We start from the raw sequence: 19363 nt of genomic DNA on the forward strand, positions 1-19363 counted from the left end.
TCGGCAGACTTTTAAAACTTTCAAGTGTATGTCTGATGAGAAAAAGCTTCTCTATAAAGATATTAGTTTTATCTAGTCTTCTTAAAAGTCTTTTTTGTTAATCTGGCCCTACATATTGAACTGGAACTGTGAACGGAATGTTTTATAAATTTTCTACAATAGATTTTCTACACTACCATGACTACCAAATTACTATGTATTCCACCAAGATTTCACAAGTACCTAAATTATTTCCTTAAAAATAAGCTCCATTTTCAGCTTAAACTAAATTCCTTTGCAACTTTAAAAGTAATTACTCAAAATAATAATCTCAAATACACCATTAGCCTTACTACAAATAAGCTAATCGCAACATTATAAAGCATTTCCCCAAACAAATCACTTCGTGTGGCACGAAACCGACCCTTTAAAGCACCGTTGGCACGTGCAACAAAATATGGCATTTAAATTTTAAAGCGAAAATGTTTTGCCAGCGCAGAATCCAGTAAAAACGCTTGTGCGAAAGGTCCGCAGTGGAAAATATAAAGTTTCTGAGAAGGAAAACAAAACTGGAAATGCCGCCGGGCAGTTCTACAAAATATATTTAAAAGCACACACACACACATTCTCACACATAACTGTGTTGTTGTAAAACGAGAAGCGTTAGTGGCAGACAGTTGGACAGACAGACAGCTGCAGAGAGTCCTCGAGGGAATACCTGTGTGCTGCGAGTGCGCCAAATGAAATATATTTTTTAAGCTGTACGTGTAGCTTTGACGTGATGGAAATGAAGCAACAATGACTGACATGGTCACAGGCCCAATCACACAGTTGCTGGAAAATGCTCTTAAATACATGTGCGCAACTGCTCTATGTATGTGTATGTTTGTGTTTGGGCGGCGTAAAAAGCAAGTCAGCTGAGGAATGACAATAGAAAGATAGGTCTCGAATGACGAGACATGATGGACGACTGTTGCGTAAAACAATGGAATACATCAAAAAGTAGATATTTATGTGTAGGTATGTAAGTAAATGTACAACTACCGTTTATTAGGGTGGGTCGTTTTTCATTTCAAGAAAAAATATAGTTTTTATGCCCTGAGTATGGTATATTAAGTTTGTGACGAAGTTTGTAATATTCAGAGGGAGTCGTCGACCCTGCAACACGTATACAAAAATGAATAGTGTGACGAGTTCAGTCGACTGAAAGTTTATGTAACCACCAGATAAATAACGAGAGAAACCTTCAGTTACCGTTCTATGTTCCAAGCTTATATAAGGCGGACCAAAAATGGTGTTTGAAATAATTATCTTTTGACTATATTAGAGAGAAGAAGGCTTCGTATCACCTGAAGGCTATACCAAGAACATAGCACAAAACGTCCAACTAAAACCTTAAAGAGATCTTGAAAATTAAAATAAAACGTTTATGTACACTAGGAGTCTCAAACCAAAACGATGTAGTCTTTTCCAGAGCTAAAGTATTTTATTCGCTGCGCTGTGCATAACGGGAGCTTTAAGGACAACTCCAACGGCGGCTCTTGAACTGGTACTAAACTTGCCACCTATAGACCTCTTCGCTGAAAACTGCGCAGCAAAATCGGCGGATCTTTCGAGCATAAGCGCAACAATCTAAACATCAATACTGATGACTCAAAAATGAATGATGCTGTTGGTGCGGGAATATACTGTGCAGAGTTAGGCATAAGGTTGCCTTAAGTTGCCGGACCTGCAGTATATTTCAAGCAGAGGTATTAGGTATTGCGAAAGCAGCGCCATTTCTGGCCTCTAATGCACCTGCAGGCAATTCCAGAGTCAACATCTCCGTAGACAGCCAAGCAGCAATCAAGGCAGTAACCTCGTATCCCACTTCGGCCAGAAGTGGTTTGGGAAGCAGGACAGCAGTGGCAAGTGTTGCCAGAAGTAAGCTACTTCTACTGGGTGCCAAACCACAAAGGCATCGAGGGTAATGAAATGTTGGACGATATTGTCAAGAATGGTGTACGGCTAACATCAGCAAACGTGATAGACAAACCCATGCATTGTCTATTCGATGATCTCGACAGAGGCATGGAAAAGAAAATAAAAACCCGATGGAACGAGCTACTTGGGTGCAAGACTGCGAAAGTCATGTGTAAATTGGTAGATCGGAGGTACACAAAATTCCTATTGGCACTCGATAGAAGAGACTGTAGAAACATGAGCGGAATACTAACTGATAAGAAACCATTGGAAACGCTAGATAATTCTTGATCAGTAAACTAGGTAAATAATGTACTTTTTAAGCTATTTTAGTCGCAAAACGATAACTCGATTGAAGAAAACTTATATGTTCAAAATCAAAAACTTGAACCTCCCTAATGTACATATGGGAATACACATACATATTTATATACCATATAACAATATAAGCAAGTTACAGCATACGACAGAGCGACTGCCGACACGCATACATAGCGTTATACTATATGTACAAGTATATGCAAATCCATAAAAGAAATGTCAGCTGCTACGGGACAAAACCAGGTTAAAAGTGTAAAATATGCTAAAGCATATTTTGAGGCGCTTTCCATAACAATTACGTAGCTTATGGCAGTTAGAGAGGTTTTACCGACAAATATACAAATACCATATACACGTACATATGTACATATACGGTATACATTTTGTTGTACTTAATTGTTTTAACTTACTTTGACATGTTTTTGTTGCCGCTGACTTTGTTGTGACGCCTGTTCGCCGTGCCGCTGGGGTCTAAAACAATGTTGGACTAGAGTAGCCCTTGTTTTGCCAACTTTGTACTCGGTTTGCTACTCGGCATGCTTTAATAGTGAGTGCAATAAAAGTAAAAGGCAAAAAGGAAAACTGTGAAACAATACGAAGCCAATGCTCAATGGAAAAACAACAAATAAAATAATGGATGTAACTCTTGTTTCTCAGTTAAAGCATACTATTTTTTCCGTCTTGAAGAATTAAATAAAGAACTAAAATAATTTTTGCGTAAACATTTGTCTAAGAATTATTTTTAGAAGGAATAAAACTGAATAAAATCTCGTCAATTTTAGGTATGGGCAACATTTAAATTAAACAAGCTCTTAACTTAAGAGAGTTTATTTGGTAAATTAGTAAAACAGGATCCGAGATTTTCTAATATAAGCCTTTAGAATATAAGACCTATTCCAGTATTTTTCATGTCAGATACAGTGTCTTAAAACACAAAGGAAGTCATCATAATGAGACCAAGCAAGGTAAGCAGAAAATGTAACTCCGGAGGCTTACGGCGACAACAACAATAAAAATGACAACATACTTGTAGTTTTCAGAATGAGAAAAATTTCTTCTACTCAAAACTATAAATATTTCTCTTGAAGTAATATATACATACTAGCCCCATACCTAAGGGAATGGGAACCAATGCCAGCTGACAGGCAATGAATGACGATTATCCAGTGAGTTTCGAGTGAGCAACCGCGAACCCGACGGCGTCATCGCAAGTAAACTGCTTGTTTCGATCATTTTGTGTATTGTTCTTAATTCACTTGATGCGGTTGAGAGCCAAATGAAGCCAAGAGAGCTATAGCGTAAGAACCTCTGACTTAAAGCCTTTATTGGTATAAAAGCAATCTCTTGGAATTGTATGCAATGAAATGAAATACGCAATGGGTCTGAAATTCATAGATAAGCTTAACACGGCTACGACGACGAATCACGTAGTACTAGCATAGATCTCTAAGCAGAGAGTATTGAGATTAAACAAGCTGGTTAACCTCTGGATAAGGAAGCATTCTCAACCAAATCAAAAGGATCTTAATCTTGCTTTATAGTGGGTCCCCAGATATTCAGAGAAAAGCTCCGAATAGTAAAAAAGACGAGAAGATATCATTATTTGCTGTAAATTCGCCAAGCGAGTACCTTTCTGAGAGCATAGAACTTGAAAAAGTGCAAACAGATAGTTTTCATACCTTGACACTATACGAGTTGCAGTAAAAATTTGCGTGTTTTTAATAATTCTTCGGAAATTATACTCTTACAAGAAAAAACTTGTCATTAATATCAAACTAGTGACTACTTAAAGATCGTCCACTTGTTAGTAGAATTTTTTTAACTGAAAGTAAAAGTATTCAAGCTCCATCACAAACTCGAGTTTAGCCTTGAGTTTATGAATATTTTCCAGAAAAATACACGGAAGAGGTTGATCTTATGGTAGATGAAGCCAAGATAAAGTACCTGGATACCACACACAAAGATTCGTCGCATTTGCAGCTATACATTTGAAAAACTTGAGAACTCTGTGTGTCTCGGAACCAGCATAAATTTAACCAATAATCTAAGCTTGAAGCTTGGAGATCAAGCCTAGAATAACCCTTGCCAGCAAGTGTTACTTTGGTATCGGTAAGCAATTGAGAACCAGATCCCTTTCTTGACGATCAAAAATTACGCTTAATAAGTTTTTCATTATTGCCGTTCTATTATACGGCACAAATATGAGATGAGAAAATACTTGGAGCATTTGAGAGAACTGTTCTTCACAAGATCATTGGAACCGTCCGTGTAATGGCGAATATTGTAGAAGATGGAACGACGAACTACACGAGATCTTGGATATATGTAGTTAAGCGTAAAAAAATCCAACAAAAGCGATGGCTAAGCCACGTCGTACGCATGCAAGTTGATGGTTCAGCATAAAGCATTTTCAATTTGAGACCCATACGTGGATATCGAACGTAAGGGCGCCTACGCGTCCAAGTGCAGAACAACCTGTCTGCACTTTGGATGTACAACTGGCATGACCTCGCAAAGGATAGTGACAACTGGCGAAGTTTTGTGTTCTCGACCCAGACCGACCCACGGTTGTAGTGCCAAAGAAGAAAAAGAAGAAGAGGTTTATGAACAACTGCCATTTGCTCTTACAACAAATACCATATAGTGAGATCAAATGGTCCTTTATAGAGATCAAATTACTTGCTGAGCTGGTTTGTATCTCCACAAATTTCGAACGAATGGTGTTTACTAAACATTCAAGGTACTTTTGTAAGGTAAATTCGAATTTGTGGCACAACGTAAACGAACTACAAAAAAGTTTAAGTGTCCTTAAACAGGAAAGAACAGCCATAACCTCGCTTAACTAACAATACACTGAAATACAATGGTGAAAAGAACACGATAAGCGCAACAAGCAGGCTAAAAATCAAAATGGCATTTATTAAAAATCTCATTAGGTAAATGGTTTTATGTTGTAAACTTAGTTTGTTGCGATTTATGGCATGCGATGCAAGGAAAAAAAGCGAAAAGTGAAATAAAAGTACGGGAACAGGGTTGCCACAACGCCAAAGGGCGTGCGCATAATGCGTTTTCGCTGATAACGGTGCTGAATGCCGATGGCGAGAATGGCAATTGGTGCTTTTCGGTGGCACTAGCAGGCGCTCAGCCAACAACAACAACAACATAAATATGTACATATGTATACCCCAGCAATCATAGGTATATGAGTGGTGTGGCGTTAAAATCGCATTATGCAAGTATTTGTGGAGCTTCAACATGAAATGCGTCAAAGCCGAAAAGTGGATAAACGAAGTAGGAAATGGTTGAGTTCGAGAGTCGGATAGAGTTAGTGGTGTGTAGCGCCTATGAAAATGCTGAGCGGTGAGAGAAAAGCGTTTGCATTTTACGAGGTGATAAATTTACGCTTTGCATAAGTGTGTGTGTATGTGCTCTTCTATATATATATATATATGTATATAAATCTGTGTATATTTATGTACTACGAACACATACAAAAGCAAGTACATATATTCAACTCGCTGCGACGCTTGCAATTTACAGCTTTGACGTACTGCTTTTGCTTTGATCGTAAATAATTTTATGTCTCTCCATTCGCCGTACTCTTTTCAGAATTTTTTAGCTGCGCTTTGTTAGCGTTTAGCTTTTCCGTAGCATTTTTCCGCTTGATTTTCGCATTTGTCGTGGCATTTTTCCACTTTACTCAATACATAATGAGTTTTTAAAAGTCCTGCTATAAAGCAGAGAGGGTCATAAAAAATTTAAGCGCTGGTAAATATTTGAGTAGCTTTGCAATTTATGGAGAGTGGGTAAAATTATCGATTTCATCGAGCAAGTGCAGAAAAAGGCAAGAGAAATGCCATTAATCGAGTTAATACGAAAGAGCTTTCATGTAAGGCTAGCAAATATACAATATAAGCGTTTAACTAAGAGTTAATATTGATTTTGGTTTAATTTGTATACAAAAATATATATGCTAACAGTCTACTTTTCAGTTTTCAATACAGAGATGTGAACTGGCATAAAATATAGAAATTCATATCGTTGGTATGAAAGACCTTACTCTCTTTTATCTTATGAGTCTGCTTTGAAAATTATGTAAGCTTTTACATATATACGCAAAATTAATAATATTTTCAACTCTCTTAAAATATCCAATATGAGAACATTGTACATTTGTGCTTTTATAAGCCCTCTTCGATTCGCTAGCTAAATTTGAGGTTGAATATTAAATTTTGAGTGCACAAATTACAAATTCGACCTTGATAAAATAAAATATTTTATACCTATTTTGATTTATATCGCTTTTGGTTTATACCAGTTTTTTATCTTTTCGTTTTCGCAAGAAAAATATTTAGTATAATATAATTTCAGCAGCGAAATGTTCACTTAGATTGAATTTCCGCAGTGTTTCGACCAAAAACAAAAGCATCAGTTAAACTTGGTCTGTTCCTAAAAGTAGTGAAACCACTTTCAATCCAAAATTTTAAAGTTTACTCTTTTATACCAGTTTCGATTTATACCAGTTTTGATTATACCAGTTTTTTTAAATTCGTTCTTCTTGAAGTTATTTGCAAATAATATAATAAATTAATAGCCAAATGTCCTTAGATTGAATTTCTGCAGTTTTTCGATCAAGAATAAAAATATCACTCAAACTTAGTTTGTTCCAAAACGGGGCGGAAGCACTTTTATTTGAAAATTTTAATGTATACTTTATTTATACCAGTTTCGATTTATACCAGTTTCGACCACTTTTATTTATACCAGTTTTTTGATAAATTTGCAAATCTTGGAGCTAATTGAAAATAATAATATCATAATAAAATTTTAATAGCCAAATGGATTGACATTCTGTACTGTTTCGATCACGACCAAAAATTTCATTCAAAATTGGTCTCAAAGACCTTCAATAAAAAACTATGAATTATCCAAAGTTGTACGACAGTATTAATATATAATATAAAGATATATTTTGCCTATTATAAAATGAATACGATTCGCATAAAATGTCTTACACATACATATGTATATACAACATATGTATGTATGTTATAATATGTATCAAACCACAAATGCCACAAAGACATTTTCGCAATTTCATTATAATCAATAAACCGCAATTTCGAAATTACTATTTGTCTGCTTGCCATTTTAATTATTTATTACACAAGAATCAAAGCGAGAAGACAAAAGGAAAAACTTAACCAACAACTGTCAGGTAACTTGACTTTTGCCAGCTGCTCTAAATTATATATTAACGGCGAGTCTACGGGAAGCGAAAGTGTGGGTTCAGATGAAGTTAAGTACATGAGCAACACACAGAGTGCTGTGGGTTCAAATTGGAGTCAAGTTGGAAATGAAAATATGCATGCAATAAAATGGAAGTCCTCTCTTGACAACCTAATATTTTTAATTACAAAAAACATTACTGTTAGACTTCATGAATAGTATTTCGAATTAAGAATGGTTTAATATATAGCAAAGCGCTTAATGTAGAACTTGGTCAAAAAACGGGAATATTGCCCATCATTAAATAATAAAGTAATGATTGCAAAGTAGCGAATCGAAAAAAACAACTGGTACAAATTGCAATTGACTCAAGCCTTAACTGATTTAAATTACAAGCGATTTCATTTCAAACTGGTATAAATTACAAACGGTATCGTTCAAATTGGTGAAAACACAAATCATCACTGGTATAAATGCAAATGGTTTCTTTTAAAACTGGTATAAATTATAATTGACACAAATAATTACTGGTATAAATAACCAATGGCAAAAATCGGAAATAAATTAATTTAAAACTGGTATAAAAAACGGTCTAAACAAGCCATAAGTAGTTTCAATGACAGAGATTTAATTTAAAACTGGTATAAAGTGAAAATCATAGCTGGTATAAATCACAAATAGTAATATATAAATCGGAAATGGTTTCATTTGAAACTTGTAAAAAATTCGATCACACAAATCATAACTGGTATAAATAGCCACTCGTATACATATCTCAAAACTGGTATAAATCGAATATGATTTAATTTAAAAAAATAATAAATAAAATATAACACAAATCACAACTGGTATAAATCACAAATGATTCAATTCAAAACTGGTATAAAATACAGTACTAATTGGTATAATTTAAAACTTGCATAAATTACATATTAAATAAATCATAACTGGTATAACCATCAAGTTTTATTGTTTAAAATTGGTATAAATTACAAATAATATAATTTAAAACTGGTATATCTTACAACTGATGTGAACTATAAAACACATAATGAAGTCTTCGTAATTACCATGTATTTCTTTGTAAATTAAACAAAAAGAGCGAATTCATTCGTAATAAGCACCGAACCGGCGAATCGAGGAGAACTTGTATTACTGTAACTACCTTTACTTTCACACCTGAAATAGTTAAATCCCTTTTCTTAAAGCTCTTCTTTAAAGCTCATCTTGAGAGCGTATTTCGAGCGCATGACACTCGATAAATTCTCTTCCTAATGCTTTCATGCAGTTCAATGAGCGGACATAAATATAAATAATATTGATTTCCACATACTCATACATGTCGACCAAATTTAAGAAATTTTTCGATTGGAAAAAAGTGTCTCGAGTGTTCTCAACAACTTGCCACATAACAAAAGAGGTGCCTTGCACGAGTCAAACTAATATTGCTTTATTGAATTTCTAGCCAAAAGGCTTAGATTTGTGAGCTTCTAAAGGCACAAGTATGTTTATAACGACGAAAAAGCATGTGTGTGTTTGTCTGTTTGCACTTTCTTGCAACAAAACTTAGTTCAACAGAGTTAGCCGCCTAATCATGTTGTCGAAGTTCGAAGCACGTTTTGGGAACTTTCTGAAGAGCACATGCTCAGGATGCAGTGAAATATTAAGGAAGATGAAAATAAAAATATAAAATTACGAAAAGAAAAGCAAAGAACAAGACACAGAAAAGGATGATAAAAATAAAAAAAAAGTAATTGTACAAGAACAACAGCTAAGAAAACAGCCAGATAGCGCCGAAGAGCGTAAAGACCAATAGCCCGTCCCCGCTGCAACAACGTGCTTGCAATTTCGTCACAACTTCTTTGCTTGTTTACCAAAGAATAACAACAAAAACAAACGAAAAGGCAGCAACAACCATTGGTAAGAATATACAAAGAAAGTTTGTGACAAAACCATTTCGGCAAGAAGAAAGGTAAAGCAAAGAAAGCATTACTTGCGCCAGAAACTAAGTATGCGCGCAAGTAAGTAAGTAGGCGGCCTTAAGCAGTAAAATAAAACAGAGTATTACAAGGGACCAAGAAATATAAGGAAAGCTTTCTTCATACAACTTTTGTTTGTATTTGCTTAGGCTCTTTGCCATACGCCGCCACTGAGAGCGCTACAACGATATGCCGCTCCAAAGTGAACACCAGCATGCGGGCTTGAATTTTTGCGACGTGCAAACATGCGACATTTTTTCTACCCCTAGAGATATAAAAACCTTTCCTTTTCCACCCATCCCTCGCCGCCACCACAACAGTTTACTTTTAATTTCTTTTCCATTTCTTCATTGCCTACATTTTAATTTCCCTTCAACCCCTCCTGTACACCGCCACTGTTTTACTGCATTTTTTTGTTTTTATTTGTGTAGGTGTGCGCTGATGCTTAGGGACGCTGCCGCTGCTCATTATTTGTCTGCTGCTGTGGCGCTGGCCAAGTGGCAAAGTAATAATGAAGGTTACGTATACGCACCGCATACCCAATGTGACCGTGACAGCTGAATAGGAAGTAGCAGCAGACGATATTGTGGGCAGCAAACGTAGTACAATTGCTTGTGGTATTTTTAGTATTCCATTTGTGTACGAATGGGTTGGCAGTTTCTTCATGCAACCAACCGCTCATTCAATACCGCAAACAATCAAGAAATAAACTCGCCTGCTTCGTCGACTATTTAAAAGTGTAAGAAAAGGTTCTTGCCGAGGTGCTGCTAGTTACGTCGTGTGTTAGTTGTTTGGAGAAAGGGTAACTAGCAACGCCGTTGGGTATCTTAGGTATTTCTGCAGTGTAGTTAGTGTTGTTTCCGTTGGTGTGGGTAGCTTAGGATGTTTAGAAGGGCGCTGCAGGTTTGTAGGTGAGCTAGGCAAAGCGGAATTTTTATTATTCCAAAGTAGAAAATTGTTGTGGGATCAGTTTTTCTTTCTTTTATATCTTGTTCGTTTGTTTTATGAGTTTATTACTTATTTAAACAACGTTCTTAACCGTCTTGGGTTGAAAGTTGTTGACCAGCGCGGAGGCGACGGCATAAATATGCCGTGTCACAAAAGGTCATCAACAATTTAGTATTTAATTTTTATTCGGAAATAAGTGATATATAAATGGAATAGCTCATTCAATTTTGTAAGCAGAAAGTTTTAAAATGACCCAATTGAAAAGGTTGGAGAATAAAGTTTGAGATTTGCCAATTTTCGTCAATGCTTTAGAGGGTCAGTAGGGTAATCTGGCCTATTTTTTGATAATTTTTTTCATAGAAATTTTTATTCTACAATAGAACTTTTTTCACATAGCATGAGGCATATCTTGGAGTGTATAAATAAATTTTTTCGGAATTTTTTGATGACATCTCTCGGAGAAATGGCTGGGTGAATGAGATACGTTTTTTCACTGGCGCACACGATTTCTCATGTTTGGATCATCTGAAACACAAAAACCCAATTTCTTCCTAAAAAGTACGTGAATGGTTATCGTCCCTACTAGAATCATGAAAATTGTTCATAAATAATAAAGTAATTAACGTTTTTTTTTTAATTTTTCCCATGTTTTTTTACATACATTTTGTAATAACATTGCCATTAAACTATAAAAAATATAGGGACGATAGCCAGGCGTTTTGTGCCCTCCGAGCGCTCCGAAAGTCGAGCTTTATTATTATTTTTGGGTCTTTTTCGAAACCTTCCAATGGTAAAGTGGGTTTCTACATTAATTCTAAGGGTATAAGAGAAAAGAAAAAGCAAAAAAAAAAATGAAAAAAGATTACCCAACGGACCCCTTACAAGGTGTAAAGATGAATAGAAATTTTAATGAATTTTGTAGAACTAAATTTCATTATTTCTTGTGTTGTTTGGGGTTAAAAAAGTTGAACAATACATAATCTGTAAATTTGTTTTAACTTAAGGAACGGTTAGGATCATTTTTACCCATTCGCGGCCTAAACGGTGTTCAAGATAATACATTTTCTTAAGTTAAGATATCTTTATTTCTAACTTATACTATAACTACTTATCACGACGTCAACATGAGTATCTAAAATCATTATGGGCGGCTTATGATGTCTACAAGAAGTACTGAAGCAATTTTATTCATCATTAGTGCCAGACGACATTCCGATAAGAGTGTGACTCAAATTTTATCTCATAATTTGACCGATATTTATGCTATAAAGCCAGCCATTGATACAGCGATCCTTCGGTATAAGGGAATAGTTATCCGTTCCCACGACAGTTTTTTCTAAGTAACTGGAATGGGCCCGGATTATTATCTGTCCAACGACTGGCAACTTGACACCATTCCTCAAAATTCATCCCGGAATGTTTTTTCAAGCTATAAGAACAATAACAAATGGAATAGTCCAATTTTGACGCCTTCTAGAGAAAATTTGATGCATATTAGAAGCGCTAGTTGTTTATCGATATCTTCATTGAATACTTCGTCGTAAGAGAACTAAACTGGCGTAATTTTCCGATTTCATCCCTCTTCGAACTGCAACATAACAATGTCAAGAATATAATATGGACCAAATTAATAAGATTTTTGTGGAGCAGTTTTAAAGGAATGGGATTTCGTATAGGGTGTCGCGCCCATTAGTAAATTTAGTTAGACAATCACATGGATAGACATATAGCATATCCGCAATGCAACTCGTTTCGTCTTCCTGATACTTTATATACTTATATCATATACAACTCCATTTCAAATTCAATCAGTTACAAGTAACCGGGAGGTGTGCAAAACTATTACTAAACTTAATAAAGCCAGAAATGGGCCTCATCGCTTAATAAAATTTGGCTCGAAAACGTTGTTTCTTCTTGGAACTATTACCTCTACTTGGATCACCCGTAATATTCCAAATATTTCCAAAACATTTCAATTTCAAATATTCAGTTATGCCCACTGACTGCCATACTACTATCAATATGCCACATGCCGCATTAGTACGCAGCGCTCAAATTCGACTGTCTTTTCCAGCTCCGTTCTTTTGTTTTAAAATTTCTTATTCCACTCAGCTTCGCAATCGATTGCTATTGAAAGCAAGATAAATGATTTTTGATAAAAGGGATAACAGCATTTTTGGTGCCTATTTGTTGCTTTTGCTGTAAACCTTTGCCACGGCCTCGACTATTAGTTTGATTAATCGTGTTTTAGGCCATTTTATTTGGATTTTTTTTCGATTTTTTCGCATTCCTTACATTCACATTTCATATGTCATTCGATTGGAATTCTGCAGTTGCTGCCACGGCTCGTCGAAGGTTGCCTACCAAATTGGGACCCTTTTTCTTGGTCGCACATTTTGAATTCCAATCAAATGGCGTTTGAAATTCAAAAATGAAATTTCTCATTTTTTATTAATGCAGCAAAGGCATGTCGGCATTTCAATGCAAATAAATAAATGATGGAATATATTAATAATCGTTAGCGCAGAGTGCTGTAGAGTTTAAAGTGTTGTTTTTTTTTGACAAAAGGAGATTTAAAATGTTATGCTTTAAAGATTGAGGAGAATAAATTCAACTTTAGTAGATTTAAGATTAGTTGTTATAACATTATTTATAATAAGTTTTAATCCAGCTAAGATTTTTGATCGCTTTGGAAAAAAACGAAACATTTTCATCTCAACGGGCAGTAGCAAAAAGGTAGGTGGTTTTCACTGTGGAGTCTTTGCTTCTGGATTTAATGAGAGAATACTTCGGTGAACAGATAGTTTCATGTTTTGGGTCGATTGCCCTGTAAGTTCGTGTGATATCACACCGTTAGACTTTTTCCTATGAGGATATGTAAAGTCCAAAGTCTATGAGGACAATTTCGTTTCGATTCAAGGTTGGAGCAAAACATAACCCGTGTCATTCGGCTATTACCTGTCGAAATGTTCGAACTAGTCATTGAAAATTGGACTCAATGGATAGGCCATCTAAGACGTAGCCGCGGCCAACATTTGTAAGAAATAATTTTCAAAAATTTAAAGTCAAAGAATGTTCTTTGATAACAAACATTTCTTATTAGATTTGAACTTTCTGCGTTTTTTCTTTAAAAAAAGTACGGAACTTCGAAATGGATCACACTTAATTTACATAAAAATCGTACTTTATCACTAAAAAAATATTGATTATTTAGCCTCACAAAGCCGCAGCCATAGGAGTTTTTCATTTAACTTCACAAAGGACTGAAAAGTCTAAGTTCGATGTCTCCACAACTACTACTCGTATATCGTATTTAAGGGGTTATACCCATTGGCCAATCAGAAGATAAATACAAAAATGTACAGTTACTGAATTTAATGTATTTTAATAATCGAAGATTAATTTTGAAAAAAAAATTGGATACCAATGATTCCGCAGCCGATTTCCAAGAGAACCTCCGAAAGAAGGTGACTAGCAGCGAGGAAGATTTTTCGCTTAAATTTATTTAAAATCAAAAACAAAAAAAGTGATTATTGCTATAGATTAATACAGGTAATGATCAAAGGACTAGTCAAAATTTTAATTTTTGGGCCGCCAGTTTGCTCATAAAAAAAAAAGTTTTTGTGAAAAAATTTGCACTACTGAGTGGCTTAGAAAACCGAAATTATTATAAAAAATTGAATTCTTTTGATCATTATCTGAAACATATTACTAGAAATGGCGTGTAAAAACCGGGATTGGTCCATCTGTTTCCATTTATTCTAGGGAAATGTGTTTAAATTTTGGAAGTCAATTACTCTAGGTTAAAGAATTTTTAAAAATATCCCCATATCTTTCAAAGTATTATAAATAACTTAAAATTTTCGGTTAATATTCTCAAAGTATTATTCTTATTATATTAAGGTTTTGTAATTTCTAAGTGGATGTAATACCCTTAGGATAGATAATTTTTGAAAACAAAAAAAAGCATGGAAACATAGGAAGGAACCCATTTGAAATGCAAAGACAAAAACAAAAAAGTAAGAAACATTTTTTTTCGGGCGATTTGTGGTCGGCAAGAGAAAGGGAAAAGACATCGCTGAGTTTTTAAGAGTTAGCTTAGGTCGATCTCCGACTAAACTAAGAGTTCTAAAGAAAAAATATATGACAAAGTTTGTGGGTAATTAAAAGATCATTTTTTTTTTAACTTTTGTTTTAACACTTTTTTCCAATAACCTCAAAATTGATGTGAAAACTAGTTCATAGGCACTGAAAATCAAGTAAAAAAGCGTTTATAGAACCAAAGAAAAAATAAAAACCTATATAAGTTTCCGTTTTGAAAGCCAATATAATTCTAAATGATACGTGTGCATGTGTCCTTCTTACAAATATGTAAAATTTTTATATAAGCAAAATTAACTCCTTTAGTTATAAAATAAATACCTACTCATACCAAAACTCAAATTGCTTCCTAAGTATTTACTTACGAAGAAATAAGCCGAGTGAGCATAAAGAACGTTTACAGCGAGCAAAATAAAGTGTTTTTGGCTTTCTTTTTAGTACAAAGCGCCGAGGTGTCAAGTGGGTATGTACCGTGCTGTCCATAAGCATGACATTATAATTAAAATATATACTATAAAACAAGAAGAAAAAAACAACTCCGACCGCAGCCAACAAATAATACCTTACACAAGTACATATTCCTTGCATATAACGCATATGGAACGACTTGGCGTATTTTACTTCGAGATCTTTAATTGAAAGCGTACAAAATGCAGCCTGAGCGCCACTTTCCATACATCACATCACTTGAGAGAACACTTCGATGAGCAGATAATTTTTTGGGCCGGTTGATTGCTCATCAAGATCGTGGACCAACTGAGACGTAGCCGTGGCCAACATTTAAAAATGATATTCTTCTTTTAAAAAAAAGTAGAGAATCTCGAAATGGATCAGCCTTATATGCTACAGGATTTGAACAATATTTTTAAAGATTGCATTTTTGCTTTGAAACACCAAACACTACGCCAAATTTGAGGAAGATATATTGTTAAACAAAAAAAGTTTTGCATGCCAAAACGAGATTTTTATCGATCAGTTTGTATGGCGGTATATGCTATAGTGATCTGATCTTAAAAACTTCTTGGGTGAAAGATATCAATTCTGCTAGGTATTATAAACATCGTGCCAAACGTAAAATACCCCCATCCAGGGTATAAAATACTTCTTCTTGTAAAGTGAATTTACATAACATTTTTTATTATAAGATTTTAAATGTTAAGCACAGTACCTTTGAATAGTGGCACTACTCTCACTTGAGAGATTAAAACGAAAAGAAGGTCAGAAAATGCAAGCATGTATACCTTGTTGAGACATAATAGGAGACGATGTATAAGCGTTAGACTATAAGTTAATAATTACACAAATGTATGTAACTCATACCTAATAATATACCTAAATGGGAGAATATACATTTTTGAGGCCGTTGTGTGTTGAAACACCAACGAAGTTAGAACTGATGAATGAAAAGAATTTGTTAAAAAAATATTTTATATGATTTGACAGCATAAGGGTTCAATTTAATAATTAAATTTTAAGGTAATAAGATTTTTCAGACAAATCACAGCGCCAACTATTTATTTTATTTTTTTTTTAATTTTAGGTGATACCATTAATATGCGATTTACAAAGGAAATAATGCCAACTGTAATGGTAACAGCCCTGTAAAACAGGTACACTGTTTGAAGTTTTTTGCTTTTTTGGGAAATTATATGGATGCAAAGGAATTGCCACTCCTTCATAATTCCGTTTCTGTTCAACGTACAGCATTCATGACTGAAATTCGCTCGCACTTTTACTATAATTTTATATATATTATATAGTCTATACACCACACGATGTATCCGCATACAAATTTACACCAGGCAATTTACTTCAGCAGGTGTTAATCTATATTTTATAAGCTCTCAGCCAAAAGCTGTTGAAAAGTTACATCATAAAAGCAGCTTTGGTTGGCCGTAGCATGAATATTTACCGACCGACGAAAAACGAAGAAAAAAATTAATAGCAATTATAACAGGCCACATAAGTGCAAAGTACAAAAAAATGCCAGGAGAGATGCGAAAGTAGGGCTATCAGTGCTGCAGCGCTATAAAAAAGTGTGAAAACAAGCAAATTAAATAAATTTGTTGCAGCATGGGCTTCGAATTTCCGCTACTCTGTGGCTGCTACACGCTCGTATTTACTTTAATGGCTCAAACGTGTTAATACGCGCATTCGGTAACACAGCTCAGTGCATTGCTCACAAAGAATTTACGTTGAACCTGTAGGAAATGGTAGGATGAGAAGGCGTTTTTCGCTTAAAAGCAATCAAAACATGAGAGGATATTGGAAATGGTTTGAAAAACAGAGAGATGTTGCTGAGAAGGCAGTTTTTAACGAAGTAGTGCTAAAAAGTGAGTAATATTCGGGGTTCGGGGATAAAACATAAGGTCGATCGTGTATTTAAAAAAACCTTTACAGATTCCTTTCTTTGATTCTGGATTATATTGATAGCATGTTCTATGTTTGTTTTGTATATTGTTAAATATAGAGTTAGTTTCCTATCTCACACTTTTCCCGCAGGGTTTGCTCTGAAATACAGTTGATAGTTCCTACAGTGGGAAGTCTACATATAGGCGCATAGTACAAACTTTAACAGAGAGTTTTAACACTCTCCAGATCCACTGAAAAATGGGTTTGAAGTGGCTTCTGCCGCAGCATCCGTTACCGAAATTTGTTTATTTGACTACGCTCTACGCACAACCCGTTATTTGCCGCCTTCAACATAATACATTTACTGCATTACACAGATAAGCTTCGAAAATATTTATAGGGATGATATGCAGCAATATTTGCGTGCCACTGATTGCTCACAAACTGCATTTTTTTCGCCATATAACCGTTACAAAATACTTTTTTTTCGTTTTTTTGAATTTTCACCGGGATTTTTTTCAGTGCAAGTTTAATTGTAATTTCGCGCCAGCAAAATTTCTGTGGCGCTGCAAATTGTTGTGGCAACATGAAGTGCAGTGCACTCAAAAAGTTTTAAATGTTGCATTGATATTTTTTTTTTTATTTTAATTTTGCTGCAATGTTCTGACTCGTGCTCATACTAAAAGTATGCAACGAAATTTTGAGTATTGGCATTTTGGCAGAAACATTTTAATGGATTTTTAAGTGTTTCATGGTGATAGTTATAGTAAGGTGCATAAATATGCAGGTAGTTGTGGTGTTGTTGTTTGCATTGTTTAAAATGTTGACTCGAAATTCCAAAAACAAAACACTAAAATTTTGGTTAAAATGGTTGTTGGGCTGTACATATTTTGGGAGGTTTGGAAATAGCTTTGAAAATTATTTTTTGCATTCAGTGGCAAGTTTAGTAGCATACGAATATTATGAAAGCGGATGAAAATATTAAATTATTAAGAATCATTGAAGGAATACGAATTTTAATAATAATTTAACAAATTTTTAAGCCACTCTGGAGTTCGATTTTTTTACAAAAAACGAAATTTTTGCGGAAGCCGCTATTTTGCAAAAAATGCCATTTTTATTAATCCTACGAAATTATTTTTTTTTTTGTTTTTTGATATCAGATTGGCTTTCCGCTAGAAATTATTAAGAAGGTCTTCTTAGAGATCAGTTACGGGATCAAAGGATTCCCAAATTTTTCAAAATGTATGACTGACTTTTAAAGTAAATGCAAGTTATTTTTCTTTATTTATTAAATAAAATGCCTTTTCAACAAAAAATCGCAAAAATGTGGGCAATAATAGTAAGACTTTTTTCATAATTTTAAAGTTTTTAATTTATTCTTCAAAATTTATGACGTCTTTTCAAAGTAATCCCACTTGGCCCCAATACACTTATGCCAACGTTTTTTCCAATCCTCGAAACAGTTGTTGAAGTCAATTTCCTAAATATCCTTCAAAGCGCATAGCGATTCACGTTTGATGTTTTCAATTGACTAAAAACGGTCTCCCCGGAGCGCTCGTTTGAGCTTCTTGAATAGCCAGAAGTCACACGCAGCCAACCCAGAGTTGTTGGCCCATAATTCCGACCCCGTTTTACGAATAGCTTCGCGCAAACGACACAAAACATACAAATATTATTCCTTGTTAACAGTTTGTTCGGACGGAAAGAATTCGGAAAGCACCACACCTCGATAATCGAAGAAAACTGGTAACAATACCTTGATTTTTGACCTGCTTTGACCTGGCTTTTTCGGTTTCGGCTCACTTTTGCTACGATATTCAGCCGATTGATCGTCTGTTTCCGGTCGTAAGCATAGATCCAAGGCTTCTCGCCAGTAACCATACGTCTCATAACATCCTGGTAGTCGGAACATATAGTTTCAGAGACGTTAATGGGACATTGTTTTTCGGAAAAAATTGAGTGATTTTGGAGGCAATCGTGCTTTCACTTTTCTTAGGCCCAAATGATCCTTCAAAATGGTTTTCACTGATTCTTGCGATATTTCAACGATGCCAGTGATATCTCTGACTGTTAATCGGGCATCAGAAAAGTAGGTTTACTCTTTTTCTATGTTGGTGAAACTGTCTCTACCATTTGTCAAGCGTCTGTTTGTGAAAAGGTTCAATTATCCGCGAGTTACACGAGTTTTTTAAACAACCAAAAGTGAATTTTTCGATTTTAACAGTGGTTGATTTTGAACTTGTATCGAATTTTGTTTGCTGACATGTTGCAAATGTTCCGAAAGGCCTGTGGAGTTTAAACTAGGGCGCTTCTAAGTGGTACAACGAGTTCCAAGAACGCGTTAATGACGATTTCCGCTCTGGGTGACCCCCAAACAATACCGACGGGAACCACATAAAAAAAATGAAAGATTTGGTACTTAAAAATCGCAGACTGACAGACACCTCGCTGATAGTGCTGGCATATTATTTGGCTCAGTCTAAACCATT

General features: G+C 34.9%; 1 protein-coding gene across 1 annotated transcript in view; it reads right to left on the bottom strand.

Annotated features, from left to right (window-relative positions):
• The window catches only part of LOC120768548 (kinesin-like protein CG14535), a 70813-nt gene that overhangs the window by 16687 nt on the left and 34763 nt on the right, over positions 1–19363 (bottom strand). The window lies entirely within an intron of this gene.

Source organism: Bactrocera tryoni, chromosome 2 (assembly GCF_016617805.1).
Source record: "Bactrocera tryoni isolate S06 chromosome 2, CSIRO_BtryS06_freeze2, whole genome shotgun sequence".
Lineage (NCBI taxonomy): Eukaryota > Metazoa > Arthropoda > Insecta > Diptera > Tephritidae > Bactrocera > Bactrocera tryoni.